Source organism: Bubalus bubalis, chromosome 9, assembly GCF_019923935.1.
Source record: "Bubalus bubalis isolate 160015118507 breed Murrah chromosome 9, NDDB_SH_1, whole genome shotgun sequence".
NCBI lineage: Eukaryota > Metazoa > Chordata > Mammalia > Artiodactyla > Bovidae > Bubalus > Bubalus bubalis.
This window is the reverse complement of record NC_059165.1, coordinates 42,808,205-42,824,569: the sequence shown is the minus strand read 5'-3', so window position 1 is coordinate 42,824,569 and position 16,365 is coordinate 42,808,205. Positions and strand designations below refer to the sequence as shown.

The following is a 16,365-nucleotide window of genomic DNA, read 5'->3' as shown; positions in this document are numbered from 1 at the left end:
GATTTCTGACAAGGTTTGACCCTCTGAAACAAAACACATCAATGTGCCAGTAAATTCCCTTTGGGCTTCAGCCAGTTTGTGTTGAGTCTTCCATCATTTGGAACTAAAAGACCCCAAGTCTAAACCTAGAAGGACCTCTGCATAGCAGTTATTTGTCTGGAGGACTAAAGTTTTCCCAGTTTTAGGAGTTTATACTATTATCTAGTCCAACTATCTGCTTTACCAATCATCTGCTTTGCCCCAACTAGTGATGGTCACGTATTTTACTCTAGGCATGTGGGAATTCTGCTAGACTCTGGGCCCTGGGAGTAAGGACAAATAAGACATAGATTACTCTTAAGGACCTGATAGTTTCAAATCTTAAAGGAGAGGTGGTATCTTCAGGTGCCATTTAAAGACAAGGCCTTGGAAGCCACAGAGGATACAAGTCTTTCAAGTAACAGAAAGAAAATAGAGTCTAAGTTTTCTGATAAAGGGCTCCTTGTGGTAGCTAATAATTCCTCTCTGGTTAAATGTAATTCCACTCATTCATTTTAATGTGTTCATTTCTTCATCAGTTATAGTGGGAGTCAGCAAACTATGGCCCACAGACCACATCCAGCCCATGCAAAAAAAAAGTCTTATTGCAACACAACCATGTTCATGCATTTACTTATTATCTGGCTGCTTTCACGCTGCAGTGGCAGAACTGAGTAAATGGGACAGATACAGTATAGTCCACACACCCAGAAATGTTTACTATCTGGTCTTCACAGTAAAGAACTGTCAACTTCTAAATTATATACTGAGTTCTCACTATGTGTCAGGTTGCAATGTTAGCCCAGCCAATCTTGTCCTTAACAAGCTCAGAGGCTGGTGCTTCCTAATGGGAGACAAGCAAGCTAATAGACAACAGAGAACACTGTGATAAGATGTGACAGGGAAAGGAGTGTTAAGAAAAGATTCCTAGCCCAAGTTTTAGGTGGAAGAAGACAATCAAAGACACTTTCTAAGCCTAGATCTAAAGGACATCGGAGAGGTCTGGGGTAGGGTAGAAGGACTTCAGGCAGAGGAAGGAGCTTACCAGTAGTGACAGCTGCAAGGCACTTCAGCCTAACTAAAGAATTTCAGGTTTTCAAGTGTTTATTATATTATTTAAGCTATCTAAAGATGTATATTTGGAGAAGGGAATGGCAATCCACTCCAGTATTCTTGCCTAGAGAATCCCATGTACAGAGGGGCCTGGCGGGCTAAAGTCCATGGAGTCTCAGATAGTTGACATGACTGATCTGCTGCTGCTGCTGCTGCTGCTAAGTCGCTTCAGTCATGTCCAACCCTGTGAGACCCCATAGACAGCAGCCCACCAGGCTCTGCCATCCCTGGAATTCTCCAGGCAAGAACACTGGAGTGGGTTGCCATTTCCTTCTCCAATGCATGAAAGTGAGAAGTGAAAGTGAAGTCGTGCAGTCGTGTCCGACTCTTAGCGACCCCATGGAGTGCAGCCCACCAGGCTCCTCCGTCCATGGGATTTTCCAGGCAAGAGTACTGGAGTGGGGTGCCATTGCCTTCTCCAATGACTGAGCTACTAACACTTAAACATGCATGTTATAATATTTTAAAGAAAAGGTAGAACTTAAACATTCTCTCCAAAAAAACAGATGAAAAACAAACAAACAAACAAACAAAAAAAACAACCACACAGGGCTTTGTAGACTAACAATGAGATCATGGAGTGATCCAAGTATTATTGATTTGTGTTGGGAGGGGGACGAGGCGGGGGATGGTGTATTTCACTATGTCTGGACTTGAATCAGAGGAAAGAAGTGGAAGCACCAGTTAGCATGCTGAAACACAGGCTGGGGTCATATCACCAAGGACATGAAAAGCCACATGAAGGAGTCATGAGAGCGAAGAGGAACTCACTGTCTTTCTTTATTTAACTGAAATATAGTTGATTTCTATCTTTTGTGTATGATCATGGAACCTGAAAGTAAAATTTATAAAAAAAAAACTCATAACTGGGAAATATTTTCAAGAGCTAACTAGTTGTAAGGTCTCTAAATTTCCTCTAACTTACACAGTCTATGACTCTTGAAATCAGGAAATGATTTTAGCCTGAAAAGGGAGCTATTTTTATGAACTCTCTTAGTGGGAGGAGAAGGGTAGCTTCTGCTTATTGTCAACAATGAGGATCCCCCTCAGCAAGCTTCCTCTCATTTATCACCCTTGCATTAGCCTCCATACTTTCTGTGATTTCCTGTGGGACGGGAATTCAGACTGCCTGGATTCCTTCTCAACCACAACCAACTGTGTGGCTATGAGCAATTTACTTAACATCTCTTTGCACAACTGTGAATGATGAATGTGGATGCACTAGTTGCTCAGTCGTGTCTGATTCTTTGCCACCCCGTGGACTGTAGCCCGCCAGGCTGCTCTGTCCCTGGGATTCTCCAGGCAAGAATACTGGAGTGGGCTGCCATTTCCTTCTCCAGAGGATCTTCCCGACCCAGGGATTGAACCCTGATCTCCTTCCTTACAGGCAGATTCTTAACCATTTGAGCTACAGGGAAGTCCTTAGCACGACTACATCTCTGTAAAATGGAGATAATGGTACCTACATCTTGGACTGCTGTGAATATTAAACAACATGATCCATGGAAACCATTTAGCAGAGTACCAGGTGAACAGTGAACACCTAACAAATGTTAATTATTATTCAAGTAGCTGCTATTCAGGTAGTGTTGAGGAGAACAGAAGACACAGAGACCTGTTGCACTCTGTGTCTTGTCCCTGACTACTCAACAGCCTTTCCTTTGTGGAACCATCCCTTCCTGTGTGGATCCAGTCCAGCATCTGAGTTGATGGGTACAACCAGTCATTTAAACCATTATTTTGTAGAGACTGGTACAAGGTAAAGAAAATTGGTTAACTGGGAGAGGCTAGTTCAGGGACACGGGAAATTATGAATCTTGGAAATGAAAGTCAAGAGAAAGATCACTAATTTACCATCCATCATGGTCAAGCCTCTGTTACATCTTTCTTCCAAGTAGTCTTTTCTAGCTCCATAGAGCCCTGCTTGTTAGAGAAATGGGAAGGAAGTAATACTCAGCTGCCACTATGTGCCAAGTACTGTGTTGTTCACATATAATCCCAACTACAAACCTGTACAGAAGTTTTACCTTTTACATTGTGTATGCAAAGAAAGGGGGGTTGGGTATGGTAAAAATATAACTCACAATATAACTTTTTCTCTCTAGTGTACTAGTTAGAGCTTACTTGAGGACAAGGACAGTAGGTCACTCATACTGTCCCAGGAAAAAGGTGACTCCTGACGAGGGCCCTTATGGTCAGGAATCACTGCCCCATCAGGAACCTCCAAGGCATCACTTGCTCTGCTCTTCTCTTCATGCACCTCTCTGAACCACTCCTCATCATCATCTTCCTCATAACCTCAGCTTGCTACTGGTCCACATTCACACATTCCAGCCCCTCTCTGTGAACCTCACCTCAGCTCTCCAAGCTCAGTGACCCATTCTCTCAATTATAAATTCCATAGCCCTGAAAGAGGACTCCAGTCCTCCCCAGTTCTTATTTCCCATGTCAGACCTTAGTTCACTAGCAGGTCTGTGGTTAGAACCTTAGGATCAGTCATGACCATGAGAAGAAAGACCCCACTATGCAGAATATACACAATACTTTCTTTAGTAGAGCACTCCTCTAAGACAAGAGACCCTGAATATGCTCCCTCTGCAGCTGGCCAAATGCTTCCAATAGATAATAATTTCTTGCTGAGTGAATAAATGAAAGAATGTTTTGGCTCATGAAAAAGAGAAACTAATCTCTTGAGATCTTATCTCACCTCTCTAAACCTCATTTTTTTATCTGTTAAAAAAAATGAATAATCCATCCACTATAAATTTGACTTGGGGATTAAATGAAACTACTAATGGGTAAATTATTTGAAACCATAAAGAATTAGTTTCAATTTACAAGCAAAGGATATAAAAATGGGAGGAAATAGACATGTCAATAGGCCTTGGCAATTGTCCTTGGTTAGGGTGGGTTGGGGGGTGGGGGCAATCCACAAATAGAAAAGGAGAAATGGAGCTTGTGTGGATACATGTTCTGGTTATTTTAAAGAATTATTGTTACTCTAAACTTAGTCTCTGTAGCTTTAAGATGGTTTCCATCTGAGTAATACAGGAAGTGCTGAAATCTTGGAAACACAATTCTGGCAAGTTCATAACTTGGATTAAAAACTTGAAAGTGTAAGTATTAGATGTAAGAAAGAAAAAGTACAGCATTCAGTTCCCCTGGGGATATCCTAGTTGGCCCAAATGTAGTGAGATCACTACTTCCAGGATATATTAAATTGTGGAATGGCAGATGAATGTAACTGGTTGCCTGTGGCAATTGAGTGCAACTTGATATCAGAGAACTTGGTGATAGTTGCCTTTACAAATGTTTCAGCTAACTTTAGGCTCATGGTGAAAGAGCATTCCCCACCTCCATGATGTCAGATATGGCCACCAGGCTTGATCTGGCCTGTGCATGTGGGCAGAAGCGTCATGAGTCACATGCAGGTAGAAGTGTGAGAACTGGCGTACAATTCACTGTTCTCCCTCCCCTGACAGAGGAACTGGCTCCAAACGGTGGAAGCTCCAAAAGCCTGGGTCCCAGGGTGAGAGTGACATCAAGCATGAACCACTCTACTATGACCCTCCATGGAAGCAAACAGAAACACAAACAGCATTGTATCGTTCTAAACCACTAAACTGCTTCACTGCAACATGATGTCACGTGTCCTAAAAACACTGCAGTCGTGTGGAAGCAGCAACAGGAGGGGTTGAAAACATTCTTTGAAATAAGAAAGTCCAGGATTGGAGGCCCTGACACTTACTATCCCCATAGCTTACCACTCTGCACCCTTTAACCTCACTCATGTTTGTCTATCAGCCTAGATCTATGCTTCTCAGATCTGGCTGCACCTTCGAATCTCAAGGGGAACTTCCAATACATGCCCAGGTTCTATCCCAGACATTGTGATTTCTTTTAAGCCAGATGTGCAACTAAGTTTGAAAGCTACTTGTCTAGTATTTTTTAATGTTATTTAAGGGGTTCACCTTCAACACTCAGACTGAGAGAAGCTCCAAAATGTCCTCCTGAATCCAAAGTTACCAGGTAAGTTCCAGTAGCACCTGGTCACATTTGATTTCTCTAATTAGAACATCACATATAAGTATCCATTTCCACATCTACTTTTTAACCAGAGTGTGATCTCCCAGAACACACTAAAATCTTCTGGTAGCCCTAGTACCTAGATCCTGGCATCATGCTACGTATCAGGGTATATATAAACTATGTTTATTTATTTAAACAGAGAAAATACTACTTTATTAAAATTTTAAAAAATTGGCAACTTCTGAAAAAACAGCTTTCATGGAAGTTTGGAAGAAGTGGCAACTGTTCTAACTTGAGAAGTGAATGTGAAAGTAAGTTATTTGAAAATGTTGTCTCAATACCAGAAGCAGAAAGGCAGATGATCGTGGTCAAGAGAATGGGTCAATTTCAGGATGGAAATAAATCTAGTTTTGTAGCATTGGGAATGATATCACTCAATGGGAAAAAATGTGTTTCAGCAGAATAGTATAATTTTTGTTAGTCAAGAATTCAGAAATAGGAGAAGGAGGTGGAGAAAAAAGCACAGGTATACAAAATGTTAAACATGGTTAATTTTATGTGGTGAGATTTGGTGATATTTTTTGTCTTCAAATAGGTGCTCAGTAAGTGTTGTTGAATGAATAAGTGTTCTCTGTGTGAGTAAATGTGTGTATGTTTCTCACAGACAAAGAGTTGATTTCATAGTACAGTTTAAGGCATAATATCAACTCAGGTCTGCTGTTGTTATTGTTCAGTTGCTAAGTCGTGTATGACTCTTTGTGATCCCATGGATTGTAGCACACCAGGCTTCTCCCAGAGTTTGCTCAAATTCATCTCCATTGAGGCAGTGATGTCATCCAATCATTCATCCTTTGCCGCCCACTCCTCCTCCTGCCTTCAATCTAAGACCAGCATCAGGGTCTTAGCCAATGAGTCAGCGCCTCCCTTTTATCTCCACATGGATCCCAGTTTTTCTTTAATGCATTGTGTAAATGTCATTGGATATATAAGTATCCTTGAAAGATATATAGTATTTCTTTGTATATTATGTTTTAAACCCACAAAATATTTTGCCATAGATCTCATTCAGCTTCTTTGTTTACTCAGTCTGATGTTCTTGAGCTATAACTATGTTATCATATGTACATTTTCCTCATTGTTTCTAACTGCTGTATATCATCATAGTATATTCCATATTAGAGCCATCAGTTTTCTTAATGACGGAAAACATAGTTTACCTCCAACTCCCTGCAACACACAAAAAAATTCAATAAACAAGCTCATATATGGCCTGACATGGACTTGAGAAATAGCTTCTTAGAGGTAGGTATCCAGACAAAGAACTGTTAAAGTATAGACTAGTGGGCTGCCTTCTATGGGGTCACACAGAGTCGGACACAGCTGAAGCAACTTAGCAGCAGCAGCAGCAGCAGCAGCAGTACCACACTTAATTTCAACATGTACTGATGAAGCTCTCTCCATAATGACTCATAGTTTCACTTATACCAGCTGTGTATGAAAGTTGTTTCTCTATTACCTTGTTAGCAATATGATCCCTCTATAATTTTTGCCAAGCTGACAAATGTATTTGTTCCATTTGGATTTCTCTGCCTACTTTTGACTTTAATAGTCTCCTCGCCTACCAGCATCTGATTGTGTTTCCCTTTCAGTGAACTGACTTCTCTTATCTTTGCCCACTTTTCACATTGTTTCCTTTCTGTCTCTCAATCTGAGTGTGTGTGTTTGTAATGTCATATCTGAAATTTACAAGTAATTTCTTCTACATCATTCCTCTGCCAGCATTATCCATTGACTATTTCAATGAACTGAAATACTTAATAATGATGTTTTAAAATCCACCAAACTTTATCTTCAAGACTTCTGCTTTGAAGGTCTTATTTGAGAGTTCCTTTTCCAAAGTTACTACTATATTTGCCTGTTTTTTTTTCTATTAAGTTTATAGTTTTACTTTTGAAATTTGTCTTTAATTCCTCTGGATTTCATCATATATATGGTATGAGGTAGGGATTAAAGTTTATTTTTTATATATAGTAAGCTAGATTTAGTCAATCCTAAAAGAAATCAACCCTGTATATTCATTGGAAGGACTGATGCTGAAGCTGAAGCTCCAATACTTTGGCCACCTGATTAAAAGAACTGACTTATTGGAGAAGATCCTGATGTTGGGAAAGATTGAAGGCAGGAGAAGAAGGGTATAACAGAGGATGAGACAATTGGATGGCATCACTGACTCAATGGACATGAATTTGAGCAAGTTTCAGGAGTTGGTGATGGGCAGGGAAGCCTGGTATGCTGCAGTCCATGGGGTTGCAAAGAGTTGGACATGACTGAGCAACTGAACATAAGTGAACTAAAGCTAGTTTTCTTACTACTTTTTGCTAAAAGTCTGTTCTTTCTTCACTCATTGGTGATGCCATCTCTAACATATGCTATGTAAAATATTAGACAGATAACGTTTGTGAATGTATGTGTGTTCTATGCTGTTTACTCTGGTGCACTGGGGACTCTTGTTGTTCTTGTACGTTATTTATTATAACAGCTTTGCATCAGGACTTAATATTAAGAAGGGTGACTCTAAACTCTTCCACTTCCTTTGGTTCTCTTTTAAAAAAATTTAAAGCTATTTTAGATTTTATAATTTTATGAAAATTCTAGATTCAATTCTTGAGTGCTTTAAAAGATCCTGTTAGGACAGATGGTAGGCAAAATCTGTAAAGGTGGTCAGAAGGTCAAAACTCTCAGTTATAAGATAAATCAGTTCTGAGGATATAATGTACAACGTGGTGACAAAAGTTAATAATACCATATTGTATATGTGACAGTTTCTATAAGAGAGTAAATCTTTAAAAGTTCTCATCACAAGGATAAATTGTAACAGTGTAAGATGATGAATGTTAGCTGAACTTATTGTGGTGATCATTTTACAATGTATATAAATATCTAGATATATGTTAATTATCTCTCAATAATATTGGAGGAAAAAAGATCCTGTTATGTTTCTATTAAATTAGCTTTCGTGACCTGATTCATTAAGGAAGCTGATATATTTACAAATGCTAAGTCTGATGGATTAAGAAAGAAATGATATCTTTACAAATGTTGTCATTCAGTCTATGAACTTAGTACATCAGGTTTTCCTCTGTTCTATAACATACTTTAAATTTTTTCTTCATAAAGCTTTTGTGTCTTCTTGCTTAGGTTACTTACTACATATTTTATGTTTCCTATAGCTAACATGATTTCCATCTCATATTTTCTCGACAATTATTGCTGAGAGAGCGATTGCTGTTGGCATTTTAACTACCTTATATTTTACATTCAATTAAAATGGATTACATTTCTTTAAAAATTTTATGAAAATTTATGATGGGTTTGAACATCGTCTCTTGAGAATGAAACTGCTTTTCTATTAGAAAAACCCAAGTCAGTCATTGTGAGTCAGAGTTACTTGGGCAACAACTCCTTTCAAGAAGAGATATATAATATAAGAACTGAAAAACTAAAACTTAAGAGCAAAAAAGAAAATAAAGATCATAATGGAACCTAAATAATACATTCTCCACCTACTTCCTCATCTATGAAATGAGGAGACTGTACTAAATGTTACCTAAACTTCCTTCTACCTCAAGTCTCTGAAGATATTCCTTTTAGAAAATGAAAAAGTGGGAGTGAAAAAAAAAAATTCTAAGTGTAAATTAATCTCTTCCATTGACTTTCCAGTTCTATTGAGTTTTTAGCAAAGAGGCTTTGAGAGGAGTTATTCTTTGTGGGAACTCAAGAAGAATAAGTTTAGTGCATATGACCTCACAGAGACAATTGAGAATGGATGCTTTGGGAGAGGAACTGGATTCTTTTTATCACTGTCATTGTGACTACTGAACTGGCCCCTTCCCTGTCATCAGCTCTACCCTCAGTCTAATACTGAAGGTCTTTTCTACAGGGTCCTTATATTTTAAGAGTTTTCTAGTTTGGGAAGAGAAGAGGAAGAGGAAGAAGTGAAACTTCTGGAGTTGCATTGCTAAAGAAAGCTTGTTCTTTCAGAACTTGGCTGCCAAGTTTTTACTCAAAGTTCCTCTTTTGTGAGGCAAAACTTTTTGTTCATATCCAAACAAAAAAAAATATTTGTGACAAGTACAAAACCCATCACTGGAGTGTCTTGAATAACAGATAAATATATTTTCAATCAAATAAGCTCCATCTTTCCATTCCTCCATCTAAAATAGCAAATCTAAACCCCTTACCAACATCTCCAGGGTAACTTGGAAAGAAACCAAAGTTACACTTTTGAAGAACACCAACTCTTCAATCAAATGACCATTTCAAAACACAAAAGTATAGTTTAGAAAAAGGTGGTGATACAAATAAATTATTAAAAACAAATACAAGACTATGGTTAATAATATCACAAAACTGAAAATAAGGTGAGTGTCATGTGCCATAGATATGAAGAGTTAGACTGAATCATCTATATAGAGATTCAGCAACCATTTAAAAGGATGTTAAAGGTGTACCCTTTTGAGGTAAAAAGATTTCCTTGAAAGAAGTGAGAAAAATGATTTGTGATTGAGTATGACATTAAAGATGCAAATGATTGTGCACAATCATTTTGTAAGAAGAAAAACAGACACCCAGACAAAAGCCTGAAGTCATATAAAGTGTTAGTTACTCAGTGATGTCCAACTCTTTGCAACCCCATAGACTGTATTCTGCCAGGCTCCTCTGTCCATGAGATTTCTCAGCCAATGTCGTATAAAAGATGTTAACAATGCCCTTCTGTGAACAGAGGAAACAGGTGATTTGTGGTTCCTTATTCCTTTATAAATCTATATTCTAAAATTTTCTATAACATTTAGCTTATATTCTTACATTAGCAAAAGTTTTTAAAGAAAACAGAAAATAAACTGAAGACAAATGAATACTAGAAATACATGGCCCAGTCTTCTGTTCAGTTCAGTTGCTCAGTCATGTACAACTCTTTGTGACCTCATGGACTGCAGCAGGCTAGGCTTCCCTGTCCATCACCAACTCCTGACGCTTACTCAAACTCATGTCTATTAAGTTGGTGATGCCATCTAACCATCTCATCCTCTGTCGCCCCCTTCTGCTCCCACCTTCAATCTTTCCCAGCATCAGGGTCTCTTCCAATGAGTCAGTTCTTCGCATCAGATAGTCAAAGTATTGGAACTACAACTTCAGCATGGGTCCTTCCAATGAATATTCAGAACTGATTTCCTTTAGGATGGACTGCTTGGATCTCTTTGCAGTCCAAGGGACTCTCAAGAGTCTTCTCCAACACCACAGTTCAAAAGCATCAATTCCTTGGCGCTCAGCTTTCTTTATAGTCCAACTCTCACATCCATACATGACTACTGGAAAAACCATAGCTTTGACTCGATGGACTTTTGTTGGCAAAGTAATGTCTCTGCTTTTTAATATGCTGTCTAGGTTGATCATAGCTTTTCTTCCAAGGAGCAAGCGTCTTTTAATTTCATGGCTGCAGTCACCATCTACAGTGATTCTGGAGCCCAAGAAAATAGTTTGTCACTGTTTCTCCAACTATTTGCAATAAAGTGATGCAACCAGATGCTATGATCTTAGTTTCCTAAGTATTGAGTTTTAAGACAACTTTTTCACTCTCCTCTTTCACTTTCATCAAGAGACTCCTTAGTTCTTCTTTACTTTCTGCCATAAGAGTGGTGTCATCTGCATATCTGAAGTTGCTGATATTTCCTCCCGGCAATGTTGATTCCACCTTGTGCTTCGTCCAGCCTGGAATTTCTCATGATGTACTCTGCATATAAGTTAAATAAGCAGGGTGACAATATACAGTCTTGATGTACTCCTTTCCTGATTTGGAACCAGTCTGTTGTTCCATGTTCAGTTCTAACTGTTGCTTCTTGACCTACATACAGATTTCTCAGAAAAGGCAGGTAAGGTGGTCTGGTATTCCCATCTTTTGAAGAATTTCCCACAGTTTGTTGTGATCCACACAGTCAAAGGCTTTGGTGTAGTCAATAAAGCAGAAGTAAATGTTTTTCTGGAACTCTCTTGCTTTTTCAATGATCCAGTGGATGTTGGCAATTTGATCTCTGGTTCCTCTGGTTTTTCTAAATCCAACTTGAACATCTGGAAGTTCATGGTTCACATACTCTTGAAGCCTGGTTTGGAGAATGTTGAGCATTACTTTGCTAGCATGTGAGATGAGTGCAATTGTACGGTAGTTTAAACATTCTTTGGCATTGCCTTTCTTTGGGATTGGAATGAAAACTGACCTTTTCCAGTCCTGTGGCCACTGCTGAGTTTTCCAAATTTGCTGGCATATTGAGTGCGGCACTTTAACAGCATTGTTTTTTAGGATTTGACATAGGTCAACTGGAATTCCATCACCTCCACTAACTTTGTTCATAGTGATGCTTCCTAATGCCCACTTGACTTCACATTCCAAGATGTCTGTCTCTAGGTGAGTAATCACACCATCGTTGTTATCTGGGTCATGAAGATCTTTTTCATATAGTTCTTCTGTGTATTCTTGCCACCTCTTCTTAATATCTTCTGCTTCTGTTAGGTCCCTACCATTTCTGTCCTTTATTGTGCCCATCTTTGCATGAAATGTTCCCTTGGTATCTCTAATTTTCTTGAAGAGATCTCTGGTCTTATCCATTCTATTTCTTTCCTCTATTTCTTTAGATTGATTGCTGAGGAAGGCTTTCTTATCTCTTCTTGCTATTCTTTGGAACTCTGCATTCAAATGGGTATGTCTTTCAAATGGCCCAGTATTAGGATGTTACAGTTCTGAGTGGAAAAGTCTGAGTAAATCACCAATTTTTTTTTCATGTCTCAGTTTCCTTTTCTGTAAAATTGGAAGAGCTGCTTTCCTCTGGCACAGAGTTTTCATAATATCAAAACATTCTCCCATGAACAGTTAGTAATAACTTAAACATACACTTGCTGTGAGGTTCAGCAATTTCACTCTTAGATATTTACCCAACAGAAATGAAAACATGTCCACAGACATGTCCATGAATACATCAATGTCTGTACCATTATTCTCAGTAGCCAAAAACTGGACTGTTCACATATTCTAAAATTCTAATCAGCAAAAAAATAAAAGAGAACATATTACCAGTATGTGCAACTTGAATCTCAAAAATATTATGCTGGGTGAAAAACCAGATTGCAAAATTGTGTGACAGCAGAGACAGAAGATTATTAGATCAGTAGTGGCTTGGTTGAAGATGGAAGTAAGGGGAGGGGGTGGGGATTGTCTGCATAGAGGGACAAGGGAACTTGCTGGAGCGCTGGGCATGTTTGCATTTTGTGGTATTTACATAATTGTATGCATTTGGCCAATACGACCAATGCTTAAAATTGGTGAATCTTATTGTATGTAAATTTTACCACAATAAAGCAAACAGCAAACTTAAAAAAAATCACTGTCTAATAAAGTATGTGAAAATATATTTTAAAATGTAAAGCTCTATAGGAATGTAAGAAATATTTCTTAAAGGCATTTCTTTTAAAATGAAACAAAGTACAAAGAAACAGCTTTGGAATGCATTCAGCTAATGACAATTTATTTATTTATTCAGCAACTTATCCCTTGGATAAATTGGGGATTGGGTGTAAGCAAAGACAAAAAGAATTGCTATTTATTCTTTGATTTCTTTTAGCTGTGTTAAACTTTACCTAGCAGTTTAAGGAAAACACATACCTTCTAAATTACTCTAATACAGTTCTCTGTTAAATTCTTGGAGAGTAGAGAGGAGAAAGGAGAGGAGAAAAAAATTCATCAGTTTCAGCCCCAAATCCTACCATTGGAAACTAGCATATTAAATATTTAGAAAGCTTTTAAGTCCACATTTTCCATTTCTAATGATACTTTGGAGAAACTGAGTCTGAGAATTAATTACTTGCCTTAAGACACATGCCAACAAGTGATGGAGCTAGACTTTACTGTCTGGTTATAGCCTGGACACTTGGTCACTACCGCATTCCACCTCAAACCAATGCTCCAAATAAATATACTGTTAGAACCAATGAGGGGATCTTGAGGAGGAAGTCCTTCGGAAGTAAGAAATGGGAAAGGTGGGATAGCCACACAGGGAGAAGGACTCAAATGGCAAAAGGCAAGGTGCCAGAAGTCAGTCAGGTCCTCCTTTCACAGCTGTGTCATGACTAGCCTTGTGTGCCCTTTACTATGAGCATGGGGGAGGGTAGCCACATGACACAGTCTTTTTAAATGAACAATGCAAAGAACTAGAGGGAAACAACAATATTTTTAGAAAGACTTGTGATCTCTCCAAGTACACTGGAGATATCAAGGGAATATTTCAAGCTAAGTGAAGTAAAGTGAAAGTCACTCAGTCATGTCCAACTCTTTGCAACCCCATGGACTATACAGTCCATGGAATTCTCCAGGCCAGAATACTGGAGTGGGTAGCCTTCCCCTTCTCCAGGGGATCTTCCCAACCCAGGGATCGAACCCAGGTCTCCTGCATTGCAGGCGGATTCTTTACCAGCTGAGCCACAGATGGGCACAATAAAGGAAAGAAGTGGTACGGACCTAATAGAAGCAGAAGATATTAAAAAGAAATGGCAAGGATATAAAGAAAAACTATACAAGAAAGGTCTTAATGACCCAGATAACCACAATGATGTGATCACTTACCTAGAGCCAGACATCCCAGAGAGTGAAATCAAGTGAGCCTTAGGAAGCATCACTATGAGCAAAGCTAGTGGAGATGAAACTCCATCTGAGCTATTTGAGGATTTAGCTAAATCCTAAAAGATGATGCTGTTAAAGTGCTGCACTCAATATGCCCGTGAATTTGGAAAGCTCAGTAATGGCCATGGGACTAGAAAACATCAGTTTTCATTCCAATCTCAAAGAAAGACAATGCCAAAGAATGTTCAAACTACCATACAGTTGCCGTCATTTCACATGCTATTAAGGTCATGTTCAAAATCCTTCAAGCTAGGCTTTAGCAGTACATGAACTGAGAACTTCCAGATGTACAAGCTGGGTTTCAAAGAGGCAGAAGAGGCAAAGGAACCAGAAATCAAACTGCCAACTTTCCTTGGATCATGGAGAAATCAAGGGAATTCCGGAGAAACATCTACTTCTGCTTCATTGACTCCACTAAAGCCTCTGACTGTGTGGTTCACAACAAATTGTGGAAAATCCTTAAAGAGATGAGAGTACCATACCACCTCACCTGTCTCTTGAAAAACAGCAGATCAAGAAGCAACAGAACCAAACATGGAACAAATGACTAGTTCAAAATTGGGAAAGGAGTACCTCAAGGTTGTATATTGTCACCCTGCTTATTTAACTTCGATGCAGAGTACATTATGTGAAATGTTGGGCTGGATGAAACAGCTGGAATCAAGATTGCCAGGAGAAATATCAACAACCTCAGATATGCAAATGATACCACTCTAATGTAAGCAGAAAGTGAAGAGTAATTAAAGAGAGCCTTGTTGAGGGCGAAAGTGGAGAGTGAAAAAGCTGGTTTAAAAACCAACATTCAAAAAACTAAGATCATGTCATCTGGTCCCACTACTTTATGGCAACTAGATAGGGATAAAGTGGAAACAGTGGTAGATTTTATTTTCCTGGGCTCCAAAATCACTGTGAACAGTGACTGCAGCCATGAAATTAAAAGACACTTGCTGCTTGGAAGGAAAACTATGACAAACCTAGAGACTGAATTAAAAAGCAGAGATATCACTCTGTGATCAAAGCCATGGTTTTTGCTGTAGTCATGTATAGATATGAAAGTTGGACCATAAAGAAGGCTGAGCATCAAAGAATTGATACTTTTCAAATTGTGGTGTTGGAGAAGACTCTTGGGAATCTCTTGGACTGCAAGGAAATCAAATTAGTCAATCCCAAAGGAAATCAACCTTTGTAATGAAAACCTCCAGTATTCATTGGAAGAACTCATGCTGAAACTGAAGCTCTAATAGTTTGACCACCTGATGCAAAGAGCTGACTTGTTGGAAAAGACCCTGATGTGGGGAAAGATTGAGAGTAGGAGGAGAAGAGGGTGACAGAAGATGAGAGAGTTGGATGTCATCACCAACTCAATGGACATGAATGTGAGCAAACTCTGGGAAATAGTGGAGGACAGAGGAGGCTGGCAGGCAGCAGTTCATAGGGTCGCAAAGAGTCAGACACAACTTAGTGACTGAACAACAACAATGACAAAGAACCAAAGAGGGGATGGTGAGGAGAAAGTTCTTTGGAAATAAGAAGTTGGAAAGGTGGGATTGCCACACAAGGAAAAGAAGCCCAGAGGGCAAATGGCAAGGCTCCAGCAGTCAGGTCCTCCTTTCACAGCTGTGTCTTGGCTGGCCGTGCATGCCCCTTACCACAGGCATGAGGGGGGTGCCCATGTGACACAGTCTGAACTGTGCCTAGGGTGTGGTGACTGCCCAGCGTGTCTCAATCATGGTGGGGAGAGGCGGGCATTTGTGTGCTGAAGGCTCCCTAAATCTCTGGGTTAAAAGGAGCAGTTACGTGTTGTTTTACATGTCATTTCTCATTCATCTTTTGTCTCCTTTCCCAGGTTTCTGGGCTCCTAATATTAGAACAGCCTAAAGCCAGCCAGACATTCTGCATTTGAAGTTGTTCTGCAGGAGCTGAGCAACCTGCAGGAAGCCAAGGTTTATACTCTCTTTATACCATTCTGTTTCTGGGGATGCTGTTTAAACATAATTTGCATTGGTTTAATATTAGGATTATTATAAAGTAATGTATGATCATTATGTCTCTCTGTTTTATTTCCTACAAAGTAATACAGGACAAATAGCTAATGATCCCACCACTAACTGATAGTGCTGTGATGCAGCTCCTGCCAGTCATAACCATTACCTATGCTCTAGTGACCAGCTTTTTAAATTACATGTTTCATAGTCTCAAATTTTAATTTTAAATCATCTTTTACTTCATATTTTTAATATCTTCAGGATTAGTTACACACTGTAAGGATATGTTATAACTTATTTAAATAACAAATAAGCCTTATTTACTGGATAGTTAGTCAATGCCTTCAAATTTTTAGTTATTAGATATAACATTTTAATAACACCACTTTTGAAATACTTTTACCAAAAATATTGAAATTGGATCTAATCAAGCATTTAGCTCTAACTTACAATTTAAAGGAAATGAAACAATCTGAAGAGCCCACAAGGTAGGAC

General features: G+C 38.9%; 1 long non-coding RNA gene across 1 annotated transcript in view; it reads left to right on the top strand.

The window, feature by feature from the left end:
* LOC112586852 overlaps nt 1-15,927 on the top strand; it is a 67,000-nt gene extending 51,073 nt beyond the window's left edge. Inside the window, exon 6 of the long non-coding RNA XR_003111317.3 lies at nt 15,732-15,927. This is a non-coding gene — a long non-coding RNA (uncharacterized LOC112586852). The remainder of the gene's footprint in view (nt 1-15,731) is intronic.
* The last annotated feature ends 438 nt before the right edge of the window (nt 15,928-16,365 follow it).